This window comes from Zingiber officinale, chromosome 6A, assembly GCF_018446385.1.
Source record: "Zingiber officinale cultivar Zhangliang chromosome 6A, Zo_v1.1, whole genome shotgun sequence".
Taxonomy (NCBI): Eukaryota; Viridiplantae; Streptophyta; class Magnoliopsida; order Zingiberales; family Zingiberaceae; genus Zingiber; species Zingiber officinale.
The window spans coordinates 74,768,188-74,792,903 of record NC_055997.1 but is presented as its reverse complement, the minus strand read 5'-3'; the positions used below and the strand labels follow the sequence as shown (position 1 = coordinate 74,792,903).

The 24,716-nt window shown below is 39.7% G+C and overlaps 1 long non-coding RNA gene across 1 annotated transcript; it reads left to right on the top strand.

The window, feature by feature from the left end:
* The first annotated feature begins 18,869 nt into the window (after nt 1-18,869).
* Nucleotides 18,870-19,546, top strand: LOC121994076. Its single transcript, XR_006115574.1, has 3 exons — nt 18,870-18,910; nt 18,988-19,090; nt 19,526-19,546. It is a non-coding gene; the product is annotated as an uncharacterized LOC121994076 (long non-coding RNA).
* Nucleotides 19,547-24,716: the final 5,170 nt, after the last annotated feature.

Below are 24,716 nucleotides of genomic sequence, written 5' to 3'. Positions count from 1 at the left end.
CGAGCTGACTCGACTTGACACAACATCACCAAACCAAATACAAGATACCACAAGACAAAACTTCAAGTCCACATCAAACTATTACAATGCTAAGATCACAAATCCAAAACAAAATAGCGTAAGAAACTGAAACCAGAAGATCATCCTTGAATGTGACGTGGGACTGACAAACAGGACCTCCAAGTGACTCCATAAATCCTTTACCTGCTACCTAGCGAAATAAACCAGTTTATGGGGTGGTGAGTACTAAGACTCAGCGGGTAATAGATAGATAGTGCATGAGTATAGTAAAGAACTAGAGATACAAAGGTATACAGTCTCGTAGGGAGAAATAGCAGATATTACAGTGATATCATAATAAGTGTTCATACCTAAAACCATATCCTAGGCTAGTAATAGAAGGTCAGGTGTAGCAAAGACCTACTACAGTACAACTCATAACTACATAGGTATCATGTAAGGTATATACATGTTAACAATAAGTAAGTCAGTGTCTAAACACATACCATAGGTATATATCTCAACCTATGTAAACATATCAGCACAAGTAAGCATCAACAACATAAACTAGCAACAACAGCATAAGTAAGCAATAGTATCAGCAGGTATAATAATAACAGCGTATATACGGATGGTCACTCCCACCCACCCCTCTGCACCATGACCCCTGTATGGTCGAGAGGTGGGGTCAGTGGCAGACTGTACACCACTCCAGCTACCACTACTCTCGAGTGGCCGAGGGTGTTGATACGGTCTGACCTGGCTGCTGTTTTGATGTTGACACTGATTTAAGTTTGTATCAGATATTAATTAAACTCTGATTGATTACTGATCAATGTTGATCAGGTGGAAGGGAAAAGTCCAAGTATGGAAACTTGGCACGCGAAGTCAGAGAGGGCTCGGTAGCTCGTTCTCTGAACCGGACGAAGTCGGAGAGGGCTCAGTAGCTCGTTCTCTGGACCGGACGAAGTCAGAGAGGGCTCGGTAGCTCGTTCTCCGGACTAGGTTAGAGAGGACTCGGTAGCTCGTTCTCTGGACTGGACGAAGTCGGAGAGGGCTCGGTAGCTCGTTCTCTGGACCGAACGAAGTCGGAGAGGGCTCGGTAGCTCGTTCTCTAGACTAAAAAAGGCTTTAGGGTTTAAGGCTGGGAAGCGCCAAACCTACCTTACATAGGCATTGGATCAGTCTGTTGACCGATCCAGTGATACTATAGATATATGATCGGTCAACAGATCAATCCAGTGATACTGTGGTTATCTGATCGGTCTGGTGATCGATCAGTAACCAAACAGTAGCTTTCTGTGGGTTATCTGATCGGTCCGGTGACCGATCAGTAACCAAACAGTAGTTCACTGTAAGTTATCTGATCGGTCTGTAGACCGATCAGGAAGCGATGGGATTCAGAGGACAATAGGGGATCGGTCTATGGACCGATCCACCTATAGGCTAATCGGTCCACCGATCGATCAGAAGCCTCCCAGACCGATCAGGGTATGTCCTGATCGGTCCAGAGGACTATGGATCGGTCTGCTGACTGATCCACAACACTGTCTGTTTCTCTGTAACTTCTGATTCATCTGATTTAACCATCTGGTGTGAGCTTTTTACGTTGCAGGTTGCAGATATCATGCCAGTGCTTAAGTTCAAATTAAGATCTATCAGAGGAATAAGACAAAGTGGTTTTTCTACTGTGTTTGGCTGCAAATGGTGCAATTGGAGCATCAACGGTTACTGGCGATCTGGCTGTGTTCTGGTTGCAATCAGCTTGACTCCTGACTATTGGTTCGAGCTCAGGGACACCAATGAAGACCATGAATAGTATTGGTGTGAGTTCAGAGAACCAGATGAGGAGGAAAAGTGATTGGCGACGCCTGAGTTGGCAGCAGCGATTCGGTGCATGTTGTAGTGATTCGATACAGGCAAACGCAATGGAAAAGGTAGAGGCATAAGAAGAAGGAGGATGAGATGTTCGGAAGAAGAACCAAAAAAAAGTAAAAGAAGAACACTCGGTCGATCAAGCAAGAGTGATGTGTGTCTTTGAGCTCTTGGCTAAGGAACTTCTTCTGGTTTGTGCTCTGCTTTCATCGTGGCTGTGAGCTTATTTTTCATTCCCTTAAGCCACTAATTCCTGTAAGTCTTGTGCTTCATTTAAATATTTTCTGAGACTTTGTGGAGAGGTTACTCCACCGAGAAGGAGAAATTCTTAGCCGGAATCTATCCGGGGTGTGATCTACCGAATGATCAAGGGATCGTCCACCTTACGGACACGCCGAGGAGTAGGGGCAAGTTATCCCCGAACCTCGTACATACTTGTGTTAGTTGTGGGTTGTTTCATTTCCTTGTATTAGTTTTTCTTTTGCATATTTCCGCTATGCTAACAGACTTTTGTGAGAAGATTGTTTAAGTTTTAGAGGAGGCTATTCACACCCCCCTCTCTAGCCATCCGAAGGTCCTAACAAGTGGTATTAGAGCTTGGTGCTCTTCATCCGGATTAACACCCTAAAGAGCAAGAAGATGGCTATGAAGGAAGGGTTTAGCACCAATCGTCCACCCTACTTTGACGGAGCGGACTTTCAATATTGGAAGAGCCGCATGGAATATTATCTCAAGATCGACATCTCCATGTGGTTCTCTATCAAGGAAGGGTTTACACCTCCGAAGGATGAAGAAGGTAAGGAACTTGACTCATCAAGGTGGTCCACCGAGCAAACTCGTAAAGGACAAGTCGATGCCAAGGCGGTGGTCACTCTACAATGTGGGATAGCCAAGGATCAACTCGTCAAGGTAGGTCCATTCACGAGCGCAAAAGATTTGTGGAACAAGCTCATCGAGCTCCAAGAAGGAACCCGAGACTCTCGGATCGCCAAGAGAGACTTGTTCCTAAACCAACTACAAAACCTCACCATGAAGGAGAACGAGACTGTAAGTGAACTACACGGAAGGTTTAAAGAAATCATCAATAGTCTTCATTCCGTAGATGAACGCGTAGAGAATCGCGATCTTGTAAGGTATGCTCTCAAAGCCTTTCCGAGGAATGCCTTGTGGTCATCGATGGTAGATGCCTACAAGGTCTCCAAGGACCTTTCAATTGTTAAATTAGATGAATTCTTTTGTGAAATGGAACTTCATGAACTTGCTAACAAGGGTCAAAAAGAGAAAGGTATTGCCTTAGTTGCAGCAGAAAAGAGCAAGGATGGAAGAAGGAAGAAGGAAAAGAAGAAGGAAAAAGAGATTCCTTCATCCTCATCCTCCTTCGAGTCCGATGATGAAGGTGGTTCATCATCAAGCGAGATGGCCAACTTTGTAAGGAGAATCATGAGAAGAAGCCGGAGATACAAAGGGAAAGGTAAACCTATCGATCAAAATGTTGATAAAACTAATGTTACTTGTTATGAGTGTAGCAAGAAAGGACACTATCGGAGCGAGTGTCCAAAACTCAAGAAGAAGAAGGAAAGGGCCAAGAAGAAGAAAGCTCTCAAGGCTACTTGGGATGAATCCTCCTCAAGCTCATCGGAGGAAGAGAAGAAGGAGAAAAGCACACGTCAAGTAGTGTTCATGGCAAGGGAGGAACCGGATTCCGGGAGTGATGGTGACACAAGTGACACCTCAACCGCGGCTTCATCATCTTCGGATGATGAAGAGGTAACCTCTCCGCATTTAGAGAAATGTTATAAAACTATTGCACATTTATCTACTTTGCTTAAGAAATCAAAAACTGAAATTAAATCATTAAAAGATGAAGTAGAGCACTTGAAGGCTCTTAGGGAAGATGAGGTTGATGATCTACATCAAGAGCTCCTTGAGGATGAAAACAAAGCCTTAAAGGGTGAAGTTGAGAAACTCAAGAAAATGTTTGAAAAATTCTCAACTAGCTCTAAGACCTTAGATATGATTTTAAATGCCCAAAGGGTGGTCTACAACAAGGCTGGGTTAGGATATCAACCTAAGGAGTCTAGTTTCATTTCACTAGTGTTTAGAACCCAATTTCATAGATCACATGCTTTTAGGGTTCATGAGACTAGGAAGGGTGTGACTAAGGCATGGGTTCCTAGGTCTTTCATTGTAGATGCATTAGGTCCCAAGATTTGGGTACCTAAAACGTCTATCTTTCGTGTCTTGTAGGCATATGTCAAGGGGGAGCATCTATCAACTTGGTTTGTTGATAGTGGATGCTCCAAGCACATGACCGGGGACAAGTCACTCTTCACTACCCTTCAAAACAAAAATAGAGGTAATGTGTCTTTTGGTAATAATGGTAGCCTTAAGGTTATAGGAGTTGGAGATATTCATATATCCGAATGTCTCCAAATCAAAAATGTCCTTCTAGTCAAGGGGATGACCTTTAATCTCCTAAGTGTCAGCCAATTGTGTGATACGGGTTACACAATTGAGTTTCATTCAAATCAATGTCTGGTCAAACACATTGACACACTTGACACGGTACTAGTAGGCACAAGGGTAGATAACATTTATCAAGTATCTTTTAAAAGTGCTACTAATACCTCTGCTAAGTGTTTCATGTCAAAAGAAGAAGAATCATGGCTTTGGCATAGGAGGTTGGCCCATGTGAACATGAAGAATATTCGAAAGCTAGCCAACAAAGGATTAGTGCGAGGCCTACCAAGCATCAAGTACCAAAAGACAAAATTATGTGATGCATGTCAAAAGGGTAAGCAAACAAAAGCGTCTCATAAAGGTAAAAGCGCTGTAAGTACCTCTACTACTTTAGATTTATTGCATATGGACTTATTTGATTGTAGTAATATCATTTCATTGAATGGAAGTAGATATTGCTTAGTGATCATTGATGACTTTACTAGATATACATGGACTTTCTTTTTGAAAAATAAGGATCAAACCATAGATATTTTTGTTTCCTTCTGTAGAAGAACTGAAAATGAAAAATCAACAACAATTAAAACAATTAGAAGTGATCATAGTGGAGAATTTCAAAATCATAGATTTTTAGAATTTTGTCAAGAAAAAGGATATAGGCATGAGTTCTCTACTCCAAGGACCCCACAGCAAAATGGGGTTGTGGAGAGAAAGAATCGAGTCTTGCAAGAAGCTGCACGAAGCATGCTCAATGAGTACTCACTACCGAGCTACTTATGGGCTGAAGCTGTAAATACAGCTTGCTATGTGCAAAACCGAGTCTTGATACATAGGTTTTTAGGAAAAACTCCCCATGAACTTTGGTTTGGAAACCCCCCTACAATTAAACATCTTAGGGTGTTTGGTTGTAAGGTGTTTATCTTGAACACCAAGGATCATCTTGGAAAGTTCACGGCTAAGGCTGATGAAGGAATACTGGTCGGGTACTCTCTCATCAGCAAAGTCTATCGAGTCTACAACAATAGGACTAAATTGATTGAAGAGTCCTCGGATGTAGCTTTTGAAGAAATCCCCAAATCAAATGATCAATCGAGGGATGTAGGAGAAATTCAATTTGAACTTAGAAGGCTAAGTTTGAACGATCAAAACATAAAAAGAGTCGAAGTTGACTCCGATGACGATGAGCAAAGGCAACAAAGGGATTAGGCTGATCCTTTGCTTGATACTGAGTCTTTGCCTGTGCCTAGTGAGACCACTCATGAGGCACCGCCGACGCCGAGGCAATCCAGGATAGCCTCTAGTCCCCAAGACCAGATTGTTGGAGACATCCAACAAGGGGTTAGGACTAGATCATTCTTTAGAAATGAGTCTAATGAGGTCTCCTTGATCTCAGAAATCGAACCAAAATTAGTTGATGAGGCATTGCACGATCCTGATTGGGTCATAGCTATGTAAGATGAGTTAGGTCAATTTGAAAGGAGCCAAGTGTGAGACTTAGTTCCTAGACCTAAAAAGACCACCATTATTGGAACCAAATGGGTCTTCAAAAATAAGTTAAACCAAAAGGGAGAAGTCGTAAGAAACAAGGCAAGACTTGTAGCCAAGGGCTATAGTCAAGTCGAAGGTCTCGATTATGATGAGACTTATGCTCCCGTGGCCCGATTAGAGTCCATTCGTTTGATGCTAGCTTTTGTTGCACATAGAGGCTTCAAGCTCTATCAAATGGACGTTAAATCGGCCTTCTTAAACGGTTTCATTAAAGAAGAGGTCTATGTTGAACAACCACCGGGGTTTGTGAATACCGAAGCTCCAAACCACGTGTACAAGCTCAAGAAAGCTCTTTATGGGCTTAAACAAGCACCTCGAGCTTGGTACGAAAGGTTGTCAACTTACTTACTAGAAAAGGGCTTTGTAAGAGGTCAAATAGATCCAACACTATTTCTGCGTAGAGATGGTGAAAACATATTTGTAGCCTAGGTGTATGTCGATGACATAATTTGTGGCTCAAATAACAAGAGCTATTTGAATGAATTTATCACTCACATGGAAAGTGAGTTTGAGATGAGTCTGGTGGGAGAATTGACATTCTTCCTTGGACTTGAAATCAAACAAACTCAAGATGACATCTATGTCCATCAGACGAAATACACTCAAGAGATGCTCAAGAAATTCAAAATGAGTGACTCTAAGGAAGTATCCACTCCAATGGCGACAAACACTCGCCTTGACAATGATGAGAATGGAAAATCAGTTGATCTAACGCAATATAGAAGCATGATCGGTAGTCTTCTATATCTCACAGCTAGTCAACCGGACATACTTTTTGCTGTGGGCATGTACGCTAGATATCAAGTCTGTGCCAAGGAATCTCATTTAATTACAGTTAAGAGAATCCTGAGATACCTTAAGGGCACAATTAGAGTAGGTCTATGGTACCCTCGTACGGAGTCTTTTGACTTGATAGGTTATACCGGAACCCCGGTTGTTTTGGTGTGAAAAGCACTAGTGGGGGTTGCCAATTTTTAGGTTCATCATTGGTTAGTTGGTCAAGTCGGAAGCAACATTGCGTTGCTCTCTCCATGACCGAGGCTGAATACATTGCCATGGGAGAGAGTGTATCACAATTGTTGTGGATGATCCACACCTTAGAAGATTATGGGCGTTCGTATAAGGGAGTGCAAGTGTTGTGTGATAACATCAGCACAATAAACCTAACGAAAAATCCAGTCCATCATTCAAGGACCAAACACATTGAAGTGCGTCATCACTTCATTAGAGATCACATAGCTAGGGGAGACATTGCGCTCACATATGTTGAGTCAAAATCAAACCTAGCTAATATTTTCACCAAACCCCTTCCGGAAAATGAATTTAGTCATTTAAGGAGAGAATTGGGAATGTGTTTGGCTCAATAGGCCATTAGGACTTCATCATGATCAATAAGGACAATTAAAACGACAAGAGAAATTGAGAAATTAACTTGGGCAACTTGGGAACATCTCACACAAACTATAAGGTTTAACAAATTATTTTTGTTTGCTAGAAATGGGGTGAGATGCTAGGATCAGTCAAATTATTCAAAATGTATCATGTATCTCTTGAATAATTAGGTTGAAGAGACATAAATTGAGTATAGGGAAGACCATTACATAATTCATGTGTATTTGGTTGTTAGATCTTACTCATATATTCCAACCAAGGAAACTTGGTTGGACCTTTACCTAGAATTTATCTAACTTTGGTTAATGTGTTGATACCTTTCATGTTTTTGATTGAAACTAGGACAAGTCGTTGAAATAATGATAGCAATTTGGATATATTTTGACAAACTTGAAACTGAACATAACAAGGTCAGAAATTTCAGTGTTTGAAGCCTTGAGTTGTCTGTGTTTTTTTTTAAACGTTTGAAACTTTTGGGCTATAGACAATTTTAGACCATAAGAGTTCATCTTTAGGAAATAGTTATGCTTGTAGATTCTTCAGATTCTAGGTACTGAATTTGGAAGTTTCTGGACTTCTTGAGTTCTGAATTATCAAACACTTCTACGAATTTCAGTTACTGTAATTACTGGAGAGACTCCAGTGTCAGACACTGATCGGTCTACAGCCCGATCAAGAGAGGGTGGATCGGTTTATCGACCGATCCAAAAACTCTCCAGATTTGATATCTGATCGGTCCAGGGATCGATCAGGAATGCTAGGAAGCTTACTGATCGGTCTACAAACCGATCAGGAGGTTCCCTGATCGGTCCAGGGACCGATCAGGTTAGTCTGGTACGCGAGGGCTACTGATCGTCTTCTGATCGGTCTACAGACCGATCAGGAGGTTCCCGGATCGGTCCAGGGACCAATCAGGAGGTTCCTGATATCTCCTGATCGGACAGCCGTCCGATCATTTCAACACCTGGACACCCATCTCTCTTAATTCTTCCCGATCCCTTCTCTTCTCATTTCACGCTGAAGCCCTAGCCGACACCCTCCTACACCTCAACTCTTTTCCTCTCTTTGCACGCTGAAGCCCTAGCCAAAGTCCTAGCTGAAAGACACATCAATGGCACCAAGGTAACTCTATACTTCCCTAGCGCTACTCACCTTGGCATTTCAGTTTCATTTCTCATCGTATCTATGTATTTTGTTTTGGTTATCGGTTGTTGGTGGCTTCGGTGCTCACATATTTGCCCCATTGTGTCACATTGTTAAACCTTAGGAAGAAACAAGTGGGTGAAGGAACCTCTAAGTCGTCTGAGAAGTCTAAATCTAAGGCTCCCTCCCGACCTCAACCATCTGTTTCTGGAAGATTTCCAAACCATCACTTTGAGCAAGCCTTTAAACAAAGAACCTTTAAACTGCTTCCGTGTAGGTATGTGGATCGAAAATTCATAGATGAATTCTGTCCATCTGTGTTAGAAATTATTGACTTGATTCTCTAGTCTACTTAGAACGGGACATCAATTACGACTTAGTATCTGAGTTTTATAATAATCTTCATCAAACTAATGATGTTAATTATAAAACTAAGGTTGCTAAGCAAACTATTGATTTCTCTTTCCCGGCTTTCTTCGATTATCTCGCTTGCCGGAGGTGTTCAGGAAATGTCTTTTCTATATATCCTAATTTACCAGACCCCTTACCTTCTCCCTTTGATGTCTCATCTGACTTTATTTATGAGTATTTCTTCGGACATCCTAGACCGGGTGGACTAGATGAGTTAGATGTTGATTTTCCTACCTTTGTAGCCCTAAGACTAGCTGCCCCAGATTACATTCTCTTTAAGATTGTCACGAATTGTCTTCTGCCAATCACATCTAAACCCTTGTCAGAGATCCGACCATATCACTGCCTGATGCTTTATGGATTGCATCGGCGTCTCGATTTTGACATCATGTCAAGCATTTACTCTTCTATCATCTCCTATAGTGAGCCTAACAGCTTCACAGTTTATATGCCTTATGGGCATATAATTACGGATTGGCTTGAGACCCTACAGATTGATGTCTCCAAGGGGAGGATAGTCAAGATGGTGAGGCAGGACTGTAGACTTGGAAAACGTGCATTTTCCAAGTCTGGCATCATAGGACAGAATGGGGCGGTTCGTTGGAAGGACGGGAGAGCACCGGGTGAGTTACCACGGGCACCTCCGCGACAGGTTGATGCTGCTCCTGTTGCTGCTCCTCCTCCTGCTGCTGCTGAGTATGGAGAGGCAGATCCTGATCTGCGCTGGCAGATTGCTGAGCTGGAGAGCCGCATTGATCAGCACGATGAGCTACTCGATGATCTACACAGTCAGCAGTTAGCGACGCAGCAGGTGCTTCTGGGATGGATGGCCAGCTACCCACCTCCACAGTATTACTCGGGCTATCCACCCTCGAGCATGCCGCCTCAGGGATTCATTCCTCCAGCAGATGATGATGATACTCCTCATGTTGAGGAGGTTGATTGATACACTTTGTTTTATGTTGGTCACTTTGACTGCCTATGTTACAGATAGTATTTGATAGATACTATGTCTGACCTGGATATTAGCTGTTTATGCTACTCGTTTTTCTATTACTTGCTTCTCTTTATTTTTCAGTTCTTATTTATATGCTTTTCATATGTCATATCTTGATTGTCTCTTATTTACTGTCCGATATTACACTTTGAGGGGATTCTGTGTGGATTACGAAAGAGACAGTATGGGTTAAGGGGGAGTCCTTTGAGTCTTATTACCTAATTCGCACCTTTTCGATGTTTGACAAAGGGGGAGAAGATGACTAAGTTTAGAGATGAATGAAGTTTTGATTTTAGGGGAGAGGATAACCTTGAGGATCATTGACTTCCTTAGTGTTGTATTCATCTTAGGGGGAGGATCTTGATTCCCCTAAAATGAGGGAAATATGAGCATTTCTGATCTAAACTTAAATCGTGTTATCAAACAACAAAAAGGGGGAGATTGTTGATACGGTCTGACCTGACTGCTGTTTTGATGTTGACACTGATTTAAGTTTGTATCAGATATTAATTAAACTCTGATTGATTACTGATCAATGTTGATCAGGTGGAAGGGAAAAGTCCAAGTATGGAAACTTGGCATGCGAAGTCAGAGAGGGCTCGGTAGCTCGTTCTCTGAACCGGACGAAGTCGGAGAGGGCTCGGTAGCTCGTTCTCTGAACCGGACGAAGTCGGAGAGGGCTCGGTAGCTCGTTCTCCGGACTAGGTCAGAGAGGGCTCGGTAGCTCGTTCTCTGGACCGGACGAAGTCGGAGAGGGCTCGGTAGCTCGTTCTCTGGACCGGACGAAGTCGGAGAGGGCTCGGTAGCTCGTTCTCCGGACTAGGTCAGAGAGGGCTCGGTAGCTCGTTCTCTGGACCGAACGAAGTCGGAGAGGGCTCAGTAGCTCGTTCTCCGGATTAGGTCAGAGAGGGCTCGGTAGCTCGTTCTCTAGACTAAAAAAGGCTTTAGGGTTTAGGGCTGGGAAGTGCCAAACCTACCTTACATAGGCATTGGATTGGTCTGTTGACCGATCCAGTGATACTATAGATATCTGATCGGTCAACAGACCGATCCAGTGATACTGTGGTTATCTGATCGATCTGGTGATCGATCAGTAACCAAATAGTAGCTTTCTGTGGGTTATCTGATCGGTCCGGTGACCGATCAGTAACCAAACAGTAGTTCACTGTAAGTTATCTGATCGGTCTGTAGACCGATCAGGAAGCGATGGGATTCAGAGGACAATAGGGGATCGGTCTGTGGACCGATCCACCTATAGGCTGATCGGTCCACAGACCGATCAGAAGCCTCCCAGACCGATCAGGGTATGTTCTGATCGGTCCAGAGGACTATGGATCGGTCTGCTGACCGATCCACAACACTGTCTGTTTCTCTGTAACTTCTGATTCGTCTGATTTAACCATCTGGTGTGAGCTTTTTACGTTGCAGGTTGCAGATATCATGCCAGTGCTTAAGTTCAAATTAAGATCTATCAGAGGAATAAGACAAAGTGGTTTTTCTACTGTATTTGGCTGCAAATGGTGCAATTGGAGCATCAACGGTTATTGGCAATCTGGCTGTGTTCTGGTTGCAATCAGCTTGACTCCTGGCTATTGGTTCGAGCTCAGGGACACCAGTGAAGACCATGAATGGTATTGGTGTGAGTTCAGAGAACCAGATGAGGAGGAAAAGTGATTGGAGACGCCTGAGTTGGCAGCAGCGATTCGGTGCATGTTGTAGTGATTCGATACAGGCAAACGCAATGGAAAAGGCAGAGGCATAAGAAGAAGGAGGATGAGATGTTCGGAAGAAGAACCAAAAAAAAAGTAAAAGAAGAACACTCGGTCGATCAAGCAAGAGTGTTGTGTGTCTTTGAGCTCTTGGCTAAGGAACTTCTTCTGGTTTGCGCTCTGCTTTCATCGTGGCTGTAAGCTTATTTTTCATTCCCTTAAGCCACTAATTCCTGTAAGTCTTGTGCTTCATTTAAATATTTTCTGAGACTTTGTGGAGAGGTTACTCCACCGAGAAGGAGAAATTCTTAGCCAGAATCTATCCGGGGTGTGATCTATCGAAAGATCAAGGGATTGTCCACCTTACGGACACGCCGAGGAGTAGGGAGCAAGTTATCCCCGAACCTCGTACATACTTGTGTTAGTTGTGGGTTGTTTCATTTCCTTGTATTAGTTTTTCTTTTGCATATTTCCGCTGTGCTAACAGACTTTTGTGAGAAGATTGTTTAAGTTTTAGAGGAGGCTATTCACACCCCCTCTCTAGCCATCCGAAGGTCCTAACAGAGGGGACAGTTGCATAGTAGCTAACTAGCTACGTCTGCGATGGGGGGTCCCTGCTGCCCGCAACTTCAGCTATCATCACCCATGAGTGAGCGAGTGGGGGCACGACAGGACAAGCGGCACGCTCCAGCTACCACTACCCATGAGTGGTCGAGCGTGCGACCTTGGCCAACGACCCTCTCAACCACAAGGGAGACATGGTCGCCACCATATATGCAATGACATGTATATATATATATATATATATATATATATATACAGAAAATAGGTATGCTACATGAAGCTAGTATGCTCAGTAAGGTGTGTAAATAACAACATTCAAGAAAGTAGGCATGATATCTAGTATCCATATATCCAATATCTAATATCTAGTATCTGGTATATGGTATTTGCTAAATATCATAGATAGCAACGAGAGACTGTATAGATATAGAAATGAGTTTCTCAAAGTGGATAAGTATCAAGTACGGGAAAAATATGAGTGGAGTCAAGATAAATATAGGAACTATCTGAAAATATAGCTCATGCACTAAGATCAATGTATTAAAGGGATAAAGCAAGAAATATCCGCCTTTATCTATCGACCGTGTCAAATAAATCAATCCCACGTCGAGACGCTCGCCTCGAAACAAAGTCCTGCGATCATGTAATATATTTAGCTAATACATAGGTAGCAAATAGCTAAATAAAACTCCCCAATCTAATTAGGAAAAATCCTAATCAAAATAATTAACCTAATTCCTTAATCCAATTATGTTTAACTAAATCTACAATCCTTCACTTCAATCCTACTCACAATCTCCCAAAAACCATAAATGAAATCCAACCTTTGTAAAATTAATACGATATATCTTACCTTAACCTAAAACAGATCCACACCCTTGATGAAGATATCCGAAGTTGTTGTGGAGAAAAATGGAGCTTCCCCACCAATTCATAGCTGGTCCAGCACAAACAGAGGAGACAAGAAACTTAAGGCATTTTGTCAAACACTTGTTATGCACAAGAAATGCCACTGCTCTAATCAACTCTACATAAATCAAACGCCCAAAATCCACAGCTAGATCTAATTTCTTACCTCCAAGAAGACAAGGTAGCTATAATAGAAGGTAATCGGATCTGTCCGGAGATGAAAAGGGTACTGCAATTTTGATGAAGAGGAGGCGATGAACCCCCCTGATGGAATCGTCACAGCTCTGCTCACATCCGCCAGCAGGATGAAGAGTTTGCCCTCACTCCTACTCGTCAACTCTACCTTTCCAGCAACAAGATGAAGCTAGGGCTTGAATTCGTCGTCACGTAGAAAGAACGGAGGAGGCCGCCAACTCCAGATGCATTGCAAGAAGAAGGCTGAGTCCATTCTAAAGAGGGCAAAATAGAGAGATCGACGGTGGATCAAGAAAAAGGGTGGTCATGCTCGATGGATCAAGAGAGTCCAATGGTCAGCGTCGCTGCGTCGCCGCCAAATCCCCACTACAAGAAAAACCCTCATAAACATCGGTGGAACAACAACGGTTTTAAGCAAAAACCGATGTCTTTGAGTATTTTACACCGGTTTTTCCAAAAATCGATATCTATGAGCGCAGATTTTCGCTCATAGACATCGATTTTTTTAGCCGATGTCTATGAGCACCTTTTTTTTGGTTAATAGACACCGATTTTAACAGCGGTTTTTAAAACCCGATGTCTATGAACCAAAATAAAATAATATAATTTTTCCACCAATACTTAGCCAAAATTTACAACAATTCACTCTTCCCTCCAAACCTAAACCTATATCGCGCCATCACCACCACTTTCCTCCTCGCCCTCAGCCTCATCTCCCTCTTCCCCTTCCTAGATCGCACCTTCCTCTCCCGATCAGGATCAACACACGGAGCCCTGCTCGTTCATCCAACCACACCGCCGTCGTCCTAGAAGCTGCATAACTTTATTTTCCCCACTCGTAGCTGGGGCAACCAGCGCCATCTGCGTTGCACCAACCTCCCCTTCGCCGGTCACGAAGACACTAGAGCAATGTTGACCCTCTCATTCGATGGGATAGGCCGAACGACGGGTAGGTGCCCACCATCATCCCATCTGAGAAGACCTCGTCCGCGTTGACGAAGGGGAAAGCAAATGAGGGAGCGGAGAGAACCTTAGATGAGATCTGTGGCATAGCTCTACGATTCCTCTGCTCGATCCGTCATTGCGGTGTGCTCGTTTCGCCCAGACAGGTTAGATCGCTTCACTTCGGTGGATCTTCTTTATGAATTAGTCGTTTCACCTTTGTCTCGAGGTTGCTTTTGTCTCAATCCACGCAAGGATTCGAGGGTTTCTTGAAGCTCGATCTTTGGTTTTGTGATTATTGGGCCAAACATTTTTTTTTTGGCTGGTCCATTCTCGTGCCCTCTATGGAAGATGGCGTTGCCGGTTCATTTTGTTTTTCGTAGGAAAAATTACTGCTTTCCTACTCCCCTGCTGAATGAAGCTCCTTTTCTACTCCCCTGCTTTGTTCCTTTCTGTTTGATTTTTTGTCTACTTCTTCTCATGATTTCTTAGATTTTGGTTTTCAAGTGTGTTCTGTACTCATGTATGATACTAGAAAGAGGACATAATTTTGTAATTTTAGGTATGAAGTGAAACATCGCCATCTTCTCTAATCGTAGGTTTCGTTTGTAAGGCTGCAGTGTATTTTTCTATCTCGAGGTTGAATGAAGATTCAAAGATTCTTTGTTGGTCCAGTTCCACATTTTTCTATGGATGATCCTGATTGGGGTTTAACTTTTATATATTTCAGTGGCCAAGATCGTTTTGTTTGAACATCCATTTGGCATCCGTGTCACAGCAATCTACTTCTGCTTCCTGTCTTTAGCCAACTGATATTGACCTTTATGCACCGGTGATTCAGATTAGAATAGTCGTGTCCGTGACACGACATAGTTTTGTTTTCATGCTTAAAAGATTTTCAATTGGTTCTATTCGATGAGATTAAAGGGGTTTTCTTGCAGGAGATATTATGGAGTGGACCTCCGACAGCTGCTATTAGCGGTGTATTGGGGAGATGAATGGTGTGCCATCATGGGTACTGATTTTAGGAGTGACAGCAAGAGTACTGATTGGAATCTTCCTAGCTATAGGTGCTCTGCTTTGTATCAGATTCCAGAAGAAGCGTGCTCAGATAAGGATCACTAGCTCAAGGAGAGCATCAACTGTCCCCATGCGTGCCAATGGAGTTGATGCTTCTTCAATACAATCAGACTCTACCAAGGATCAAGAGTCACCGAAGCACAATGACTTTGAAGAAGATCGTCCTTCCTTATGGACTGAAGGAACCAAGAGGAAGCATCTTGTGTCTGTTTCTAGAGTGCCCAAATATTCATACAAGTAAGAACAACTCCATCCACATCATCTTCAACATACTGATGCATATGCATATTCAAGCCTCTGATCTTCACTGTTTTTGTTAAGAAAAAAAAACAATCCCTTCCAATTTATCTTTATGATGATCCTTTGATCATTTGCTTCTTCCTTCGAATTCACGGGTTATTTGTTATATAAAATGGTGCAGGAAATGGAAAACTGGCGGACAACTTTAGAGCAACTGAGGGCGGATAATAACAAGCTACAGGTTACCACTAAAAGCTCATGCCTTTGCCTTTTTTTGTTTTCGTATGTTTTGTTTGTCTGGCTTCTAGCTTCCTGTTTCAGTTTTCTGTCTTAATTCTATAGCTTTCGAGCTTAATTATATCTCTAATTCGCCAAAGACAAGATAGATTGTCTTGAGGTCTTGCTATCAACTTAGGCTGACCGATTGAGAGTCACTTAGATCAGCGATCATCTCCTTACTGTTCATCGGCGCCTCCACGATGCGCTCTCCCTCGGCATGAGGTACTTGGTCTTCTACTTTCTTAATCATCCTTTGTTGCTATGCAATTCCTACAATTTTCAATGACATATGTTCCCTAAAAAACATGGGTGTGAGAAGTCCATGCTTGCTTGTTTTTTAATGGAAAATAAAGATTTTAGCTTGTACTGCAGTGTGAATATTAGCAAGAGTATGAACTAGTCAGAAAATTTGAGGGTAACTAGCTGCATTTATCTAGGATGGTTGAATAATATATGATGGATGACAAAGGAACAAGTTAAAACTGTCTCCTTTTAGTTTGGAGCTAAATAATCTCATACAATTGAAACTTTTTCTTAAATGATATGACTTGAAGAATGTTATGTACTTGTAGTAGAAAGCGAAGTTATTCCATCTGGTCAAGGCTATTGGGATTGAGATCCTATGTAGCAACCATGAGGAAATATAGGATTGAATCACAAGTTCACAAGATTCTAGCCTAATTCAGATCCTACTTAAACTCTAGATTGCTTAGGTCTGTTTGGGTTGTAAGATCTTAAGTTCCATATTATCATTTTAACTCTCATGGTTGGAATCAACATTATCTAGATACCACAAGTAGGATCTACCCAGAGGAAGGTGCTGTAATCTTCCACTTTGGGTCATCCTTAAATTGACTGGTTCAACATTATCTAGATATCCTTAAATGGTCCTGTTGACTGGTTCAACAATAAATTAGAGTTTTGTGCATCAAAACCCACTCCTTATTTTCCCTGAACTCCTGAATGCTCCTTACAAGCGGGCCCATCTCTTTTCTCTTCTCTTGCGAGCTAAGCAATCATGCCCTCCTCCTGTTCACCCATTTGAATAGTAGCCCTTTTGCCACGATCGTTTACAAAACCTTGATCGAAAGAAGCCCATGATCACTTATCTCTCCTCTTCTTCCTTTGTCACTGTCAATGTAGGTTATCATCACAGTGGCACATAGCTAAGTCACCCTTGTTGCTATCCTCCATTTATAAGAAGGTTGTTTGCCCATTATATCTCATAATCTTTTGATTTAATAATGAGTTTCTATATGTTGTCTCAGTCATTGCGTGCTCATACTAATTACTCTTTAATCTATTGGCATTCTCTATTGTTCTTATGTCTTGAAGGGAGCTTAGGTTTTGGTAATTGTATTGCAAGCTTATAGCAAACTTATAAGCTCAATAATACTAAGATCTAGATTCAGGGGTCGTGGTAATAAATCTTGAGCATCATCATTTAACATTTATTGTTGCTATAGCAATCTTTGGACAAATAGGACCTCGAGTTTTGCTTCTCAATATATGTTATTGAGTAGAGTTGTTGTATACTATATTTTTCATTTATTTGTAAGTTAGTCCAACTTGTATCTAGCAGGAGCATGGCGCTACTCCTGGAAGAGATGGGTTTCGGACCTGGATAATTTTGAGGAAAAAAGGCAAACCATCATGTATAGAATAAGGAAGCAATGGCCGTGCAATGGTAATCTCTGTAGAGTAATATTTGCAGTTAATGAAATTAATTAATGCTTCAGGAGAGATTGATTCCTAAATTGTTGAATGCATGAGATTTCATAAACCACCTCCGAAACAGAAACAAGAAGAAACGTGTTGGTTTTTGAGGCACATGTAAGATAAGAGGATGAAGTTTATAACGTTTTTCACTCTCAGAATAATGGATCATCTGTACACATTATTATCTGCTATCATCAAATATACAAGTTGATTAAATTTATATGTTCAATTTAAATTCATCTGTACACATTATGTGTCATACCTTCTTAAGACGCCGCTTCTTATCTTCCCCTGAAATATCTTCCAATGTGCAGTTGTACCAACAATCTGCAAATACTGGCCTATCTCCATTAGGGGTGCACACAGAGCTTCTTGGAACTGATGTTGCAGAAGGTTCACCAAGCTGAAATAACACCAAGACCAGAGAATGGTTCATGCTTATAAAATACAGGAACTCATTGTCCATAATTGAGCGATTTATTTTACTTTAACAGATTGCTTCCCAAAGATGACAGTGATCCAATAATTCTTTGTTGGGTTTGATATGAATGAAGAAATTACATATTTGGTATCCACACTTCTACTTTTTGTGTGAAGGCTTTTACACTGTTTGTCTTTAGGTCTCCTTAATAGTTGCAACTAAGGGTTTGATGTTGTTTCTCCCTGTCAAAATGTATTAATTGGTTGCTATATGAAACATGTCTATTTTTTCTTCTAATTATTTTTATTTTAACTAATATCTTACTTATTTTTGAAGTACATGATGATTTGTTGTTGACTTGCATACAAAAGAAGAGAAGTTTATTTACTATGTGCAGTTCTTATTTGTGTGAACTCTTAATCATTTTCTATTTATTTCAGGTTCTTCATAACATTACTGTTGCAGAATACTTTCACTGGAATATGCTACGTGATTCAATAACTCCTATTTTTCCACTGGACTGTTAATCTCTTTTTGATTTTGTGGATAACTTTGCTGCAAACTATGTTCTGAAGAGAGTTTATTATGTCAACTATGCATTGGGGATATCTGGACGCAGGAAACCTTGCTGGCATCTATTATGAACAAAGTCAACTTGACATAGCAATTCTGTATTACAAGCAAGCTATCAATTGTGATTCTACCTTTATTGAAGCTTACAATAATCTGGTAAGTTGATAATGGTCTAATATGTCAAAATGTGGTATCCTTCTTGATGGTGAGCCAGGTTAGTTAATGATCGACTTTCTTGCACATTAAAAGGGGAATGCTCTCAAAGACGCTGGACATGCTCTCAAAGACACTGGACATTATAGGGTGACTTTTTAATTTGGATATTTTTATTCTCTTAAGTTTTTTTTACTTGTTGAATAACTTCATTTTAATAATTTTTCCCAAGTCATGCTTTGCTTTACAACCTAACCATCCACAAGCATTGTCAAGCCTTGGCAGCATATACATGGATTGGTAAGCTTTAGAAATGTTTGATGGCAACTGTGCAGATAGTTTATTTTTGTTCCTTAATGAAACTTCTCTTCATGCAGCAACATGATGAGTGTTCCTGCATCATTCTATAAGGCAACTTTAGCAGTTACAACAGGGATATCTGCGCCCTGCAACAACTTGGCTATTATATACAAGCAACAGGTAGAGTACTATATCTACCTTTTTCATTGCAATCATGTACTAACAACATGTTCATTGCCATCACGCCCTCGCAATCATGCTTGGTTTTTTGTCAAATAGTTGGCTACAGCACGTTTATGTTTTAACAGGATACAGTTAGAATGCCATCTAGACTGCTATGAGATTGAAGTGAGAAGGATCATCAGTGATGGATGGTCGTTGACCATTTAGTGCAACTACCTCTCATTTTAGTGGGGAAGCATCTGCATTGGCTTTGACAAATACAGTTTAAAATATTTTATTGGATCAAACTTTTCTTAGGGATATGAATTCCAGTTTACTATGTGGAATTTTTGTAAAAATCACTTCTCGCTTTTATTTCTTCCTTATTCAATCATGAGATTTTTGTCTGTTTATATTGGCAAGATACTTCGGCTAATTTTGTTAATTTGGTAGATACTAGGCAGCACCTACACAACTACACTGCTAGTTCAATCTTTGCTTCCTGTGTGGATATTCAATCATGAGAATTGCTGCTTTCTGCTAGTTCTTCGCAGACTGCTGCTGATGGTCTTGTCAATAGAGGGAACACATTTAAGGAGATTGGTAGAGATACTGAAGCAATTCAGGATTATATATGTGCTGTGAATATCAGACCAACTATGCCTGAAGCCCATGCAAATTTGGCTTCAGCTTATAAAGATAGGTAATTTCTTCTTTGAATTTGTGCCGGTGTTGGACTAAATCAGTATCTTACATCTATGATTCTTCTTTCTATTTATTTGTGGTTGAGATAATTGATGAGCGTTTCTCTTTTTAAGCATTCCAATTACTCATCTTGTTACCTAGTGCTCTTACTACTTTTTCAACTATGATTTTTGGTGTTGATTTACTATTATATTATTTATGTGTTTTTACAGTTTACAATTCTCAAGTACTCCAGAGTTGAAATTGATGAAGTGCGGTTCGAGTGGGTTGAATGCATGCTAGATTACATTTGAAGTGCGGTTCTACCTTGATGTGTTGTTAAAAGAATGTTCTACCTTGATTCTGATATCTATTAGTTTTTGATGTAAAAAGAATGTTTGTGTATTTTATGGATACTGTTGTAAGAAGATTATTTATGTAATTTATGAATATTTGTGTATTTTATGGATACTGTTGAATGAATAATATTTGTGTAATTTATGTATTTTTTTTTGTTACTGTCGGTTTTGGAAATCAAATTTGTGTTGTTAAAAAATAATGATATTACATCAGTTTTCCACCGCTGCAAAACCGGTGTTATTAACTAATATTACATCGGTCGTATACCGCTGCCAAAACTGATGTTATTAACATATAATATTACATCGGTTTTACACCGTTGATGAAACGGTGTCGTTAAGTGATACTACACCGGTTAATAACCGATTCGAACACTGGTGTCGTTAAGTGATACTACACCGGTTTTAACCCGATGTCTAAAATGACAGACCTTTTCATCGGCTTCATAGACATCGGTCGAAAATGTAATAGACACCGGTGGAAAACCGATGTCTATGAGGGTTTTTGTTGTAGTGCTCGCGCGGATGGCTGGCGACCGTGACGCGACCACAATGAAGGGAAAGGAAGAGGGCTCGGCGACTTGGTATCCAAGAGGGTTTACTGGTAGTGAGACACGCCGGAGGAGGAGATCGTTGCCGGCGATGAGCTTGCAGCGGTCGGCGCAGGGGCGACTTCACGCGTGCGCAAGGAAAAATCAGAATCAGGGGAGGTAGAATAATGAAAATGGGATTAGGGATAGGATTTAAAACTTAGGTGTAAATATATAACCTTAGGTTAATTAATTCCATCAACTCCCACTTGATTCTGGGTATTCTAAACAGACTTTCTCTATGCCCCATAATCATCCCCTTAAACATGGTATACAACCTCCGTTTAAATCCTGAAAAATATCTAAAAATTCATAAAAATTCCAATAAGATTATTTCTCAAATAACCCTATTATTTAATTTGCGATATCTTATAATATTGAACTCAAAACTGATTTTATTATTAAGAAAGTGTTACTTGTTGAACATTTCAAATACAATCTTCTTAGTATTAGTCAATTATGTGATTCTGGATATAAGGTTAGGTTCTTATCCTCTGAATGCTTAATTAAGCACATAGATAACCCTACCATAAAACTAAAAGGGTTTTGAAAGAACAATATCTATGCAATCAACCTAATTGGTTCTTCACTTAAATGTCACTTGACACAAAAAGAAGAAACCTGGCTATGACATAGAAAAATATCACACACAAACTTTAGAAATCTAAGTAAATTAAATGGATTAGTTAGAGGCTTATCAAAATTACCCAACTTAGACTCAACAATTTGTAATGCCTATAAACAAGGAAAATAAACAAAGTCAACTCACAAATCAACTAATCAACTTCAAACAAATTCTATATTAGAACTATTACACTTGGACCTATTTAACTCTCATGGAATCAAATCAATAAATGGGAGCTTTTATGCCTAGTAATAATAGATGATTACTCTAGATTCACTTGAGTAAAATTCTTAAAAAGTTAGGATGAAACATTTGAAGTATTTAGTAATTTTTGCAAATAAATTGAAAATGAAAAAGATAGAAAAATTAAAAGAATCAGAAGTGATAAAAGAAATGAATTTAAAAATCACAACTTTAATCAATTCTTCCTTAAAAATGGATATCATCACGAATTTTCTTGCCCTAGGACACCCTAACAAAATGAAATAGTAGAAAGAAAGAATAGAACTCTACTTGAAGCCTCTAGGACAATGTTAAATGAATATAAATTACCAAAATATTTTTGGGCAAAAGCTGTTAGCAGAGCATGCTATGTACAAAATAGAATCATAATAAATAAAATTTATAATAAAACCTCATTTAAACTCTGTTATAATAAACAACCTAATATTAAATACTTTAACGTATTTGGATGCCCAACCTACATACTAAATACAAGAGAACACTTAGAAATATTTTCCTCAAAAGTATAAAATGGAATATTTGTAGGCTACTTATTAAACAATAGAGGTTACAGAGTATATAACAAAGTCACACTAAGAATTGAAGAACCCTCAAATGTAAAATTTGAAGAGACCAACCAAAACTTAGAACAAACCTAGATTCAAACAATTGAGTTTGTTTAAGGTAGCAGTAGTCAAGGGGGAGCTAGTGAAAACCTAAGTCACGAAGAAGAAGATCAACCTTAAGTAAATGAACCCACTAGAACTGTAAGAGTTAACCCAAACCATCCAATTGACCAGATAATTGGTGACTCAGACCTAAGAGTTCAGACTAGATCATCCTTTAGAAATTCAAGTCAAATATCTTTAATCTCAAAAATTCAACTCAAAACAATAGAAGAATCCTTACTTGACCCAGACTGGATCATAGCCACACAGGAAGAACTAGCTTAATTTAAAAGAAATAAAATCTGGAACTTAGTACCACCACCTAACAATAAAAAGGTAATAGAAATAAAATGGATATTTAGAAATAAACTAAGTGAAAGTGGAGAAATTATTAGACACAAGGCTATACCAGTAGCTAAGGGGTTTAGTCAAGTAGAAGGACTTGACTATGATGCAACATATGTCCCAGTAGCTAGACTTAAATCTATTAGAATGTAAAATTCATTTTTTTAAGTGGGTTAATAAAAGAAGAAGTTTATATAGGTCAACCACCTGAGTTTGAGAGTCTAGATCATCCTGACCATGTCTTTAAACTCAAGAAAACATTGTATGGTCTTAAACAAGCACCTAGGGCATGATATGAAAAGGTTGACCTCTTACCTAATTTCCAAATGATTCAACCAAGGACAAATTAATCCAACTTTGTTTGTAAAATCAATCAACCAAGATATCTTTATAGCCCAAGTATATGTAGACGATATAATCTTTGGTTCAACTAACTCATAATTTTTACAAGAATTCATAACCTTAATGGAACAAGAATTTGAAATAAGCTCAAGTTCAAGGGGAGGATTAATAAGTCAATAAATTTTGAAAACATTCATTTTTTTAACAATCCATTTTTGAAAAAGATTATCACATGTTTTAAAAAATTATTTTGAAAACTGTTTCAAGTTTTCCAAACTACTTTAAAACAATGTTAAATGTTGCAGCACTGAGTATTTTAATTTTTACTTTGGAGAACTTTAACTTTAAATCCTTTTGGAAAACTAAACATTTTCAAATTTTTTTTTGAAAAACTTTAAAGTTTATAAAGTTAGTATATTTTAAAAGTATTTTTCAACTATATTAGCCTTGTGAAAGTGCTAATGTACAGTGTTTTCGAATTTGTATTGAAAGATATCTTGAAAATACTTTGAATTTTTTTTTGAAAAGGTCTTTTCAAAACTATTTTTTTTTTGAGATTTTTAAGAAATTATTTTCTTTATCATTCTAAATGCTAAGTGGTTTCAAAACTATCTTTAAACATACTTTAACATATATTGTAAAACATTTTGAAAAGGATTTATGGTTATAACATTTTTTCCTCCCTCAAGTAATTCTGAGAATTATTTTATTGTAAAAAGGGTTCTCTATTTACTTTCTTAAGCATATTTTTTTTATGAATGCCAAAGGGGGAGGGTTAAGGGGGTTAAGTTAGCAAACTCTGAACCAACCAAATCGAAATCTGAATAACTTAAACTATATCATTTGTCTATTTATGCTTGCATTTTTTTCCCTAATTTAACTCGGGTTGTCATTGCATCAAAAAGGGGGAGATTGTTGGTGTGATTTGCATTAACTGTCTAACTCAGATTTTGATGAATGATAAGAAAGTTAAATTAGGTTATGTTGTGATCTAACCATATGATTAAATGTACAGTACGAAGTCCAGATAGGTCGACAGCCTGACCGGATATCTAGCAAGAAATCCAACTAGGCCAACGGCCCGACCGAATAGCTGGTACGAAGTCCAGATAGGTCGACGGACTAACTAGATATTTAGCAAGAAATTCAGTTAAGTCGACGGGCGACCAGATAGCTGATACGAAGATCAGATAGGTCGATAGACTGACTGGATATCTGGCAGGAAGTTCAGTTAGGTCAATGGCCCGACCGGATAGCTAGCATGAAGTCTAGACAGGTCAATGAGCTGACTGGATGTTTGGCAAACTAGTAAGTTAAGGTGAGTCATTGGAGAAGAGTGATCAAATGAGGACGCATCCCGGTTAGAGGGGCAGTAGGCGTCGGTCTAGTTTAGGTCCATTTGAGATCCCTAAGCCGAGACCTTGACTAGTTCTTGTTCCCGGGAGGACAAGAACTAATTCATACTGCTCATTATTATTGTGCTAACATTTATCTTACAGGTTATTATTTTGTTTATTGGACTAACATGATTTTGCAGGACAAAGAAGTAAAATTACCTTCGAATGAACAGTGTCCGAAGGTGCCTTCAAGCTTGATGGAAGGCACATTCATACTATTCATAGAAGGCGTCTTCTATGGTTATGAAAGGCACATTCCACATGATAAATTTTGCCAGAAGCCTGAATAATTGCTGGGCTATTTGGGATTGAACTTGCCTCATTGGAGGTGCCTTCCATGCCTTTTATAAGGCTATCTCGAGAAGGCATTAAAACACAACACCTATACGAGCTACTACGCATCCGATTGAAC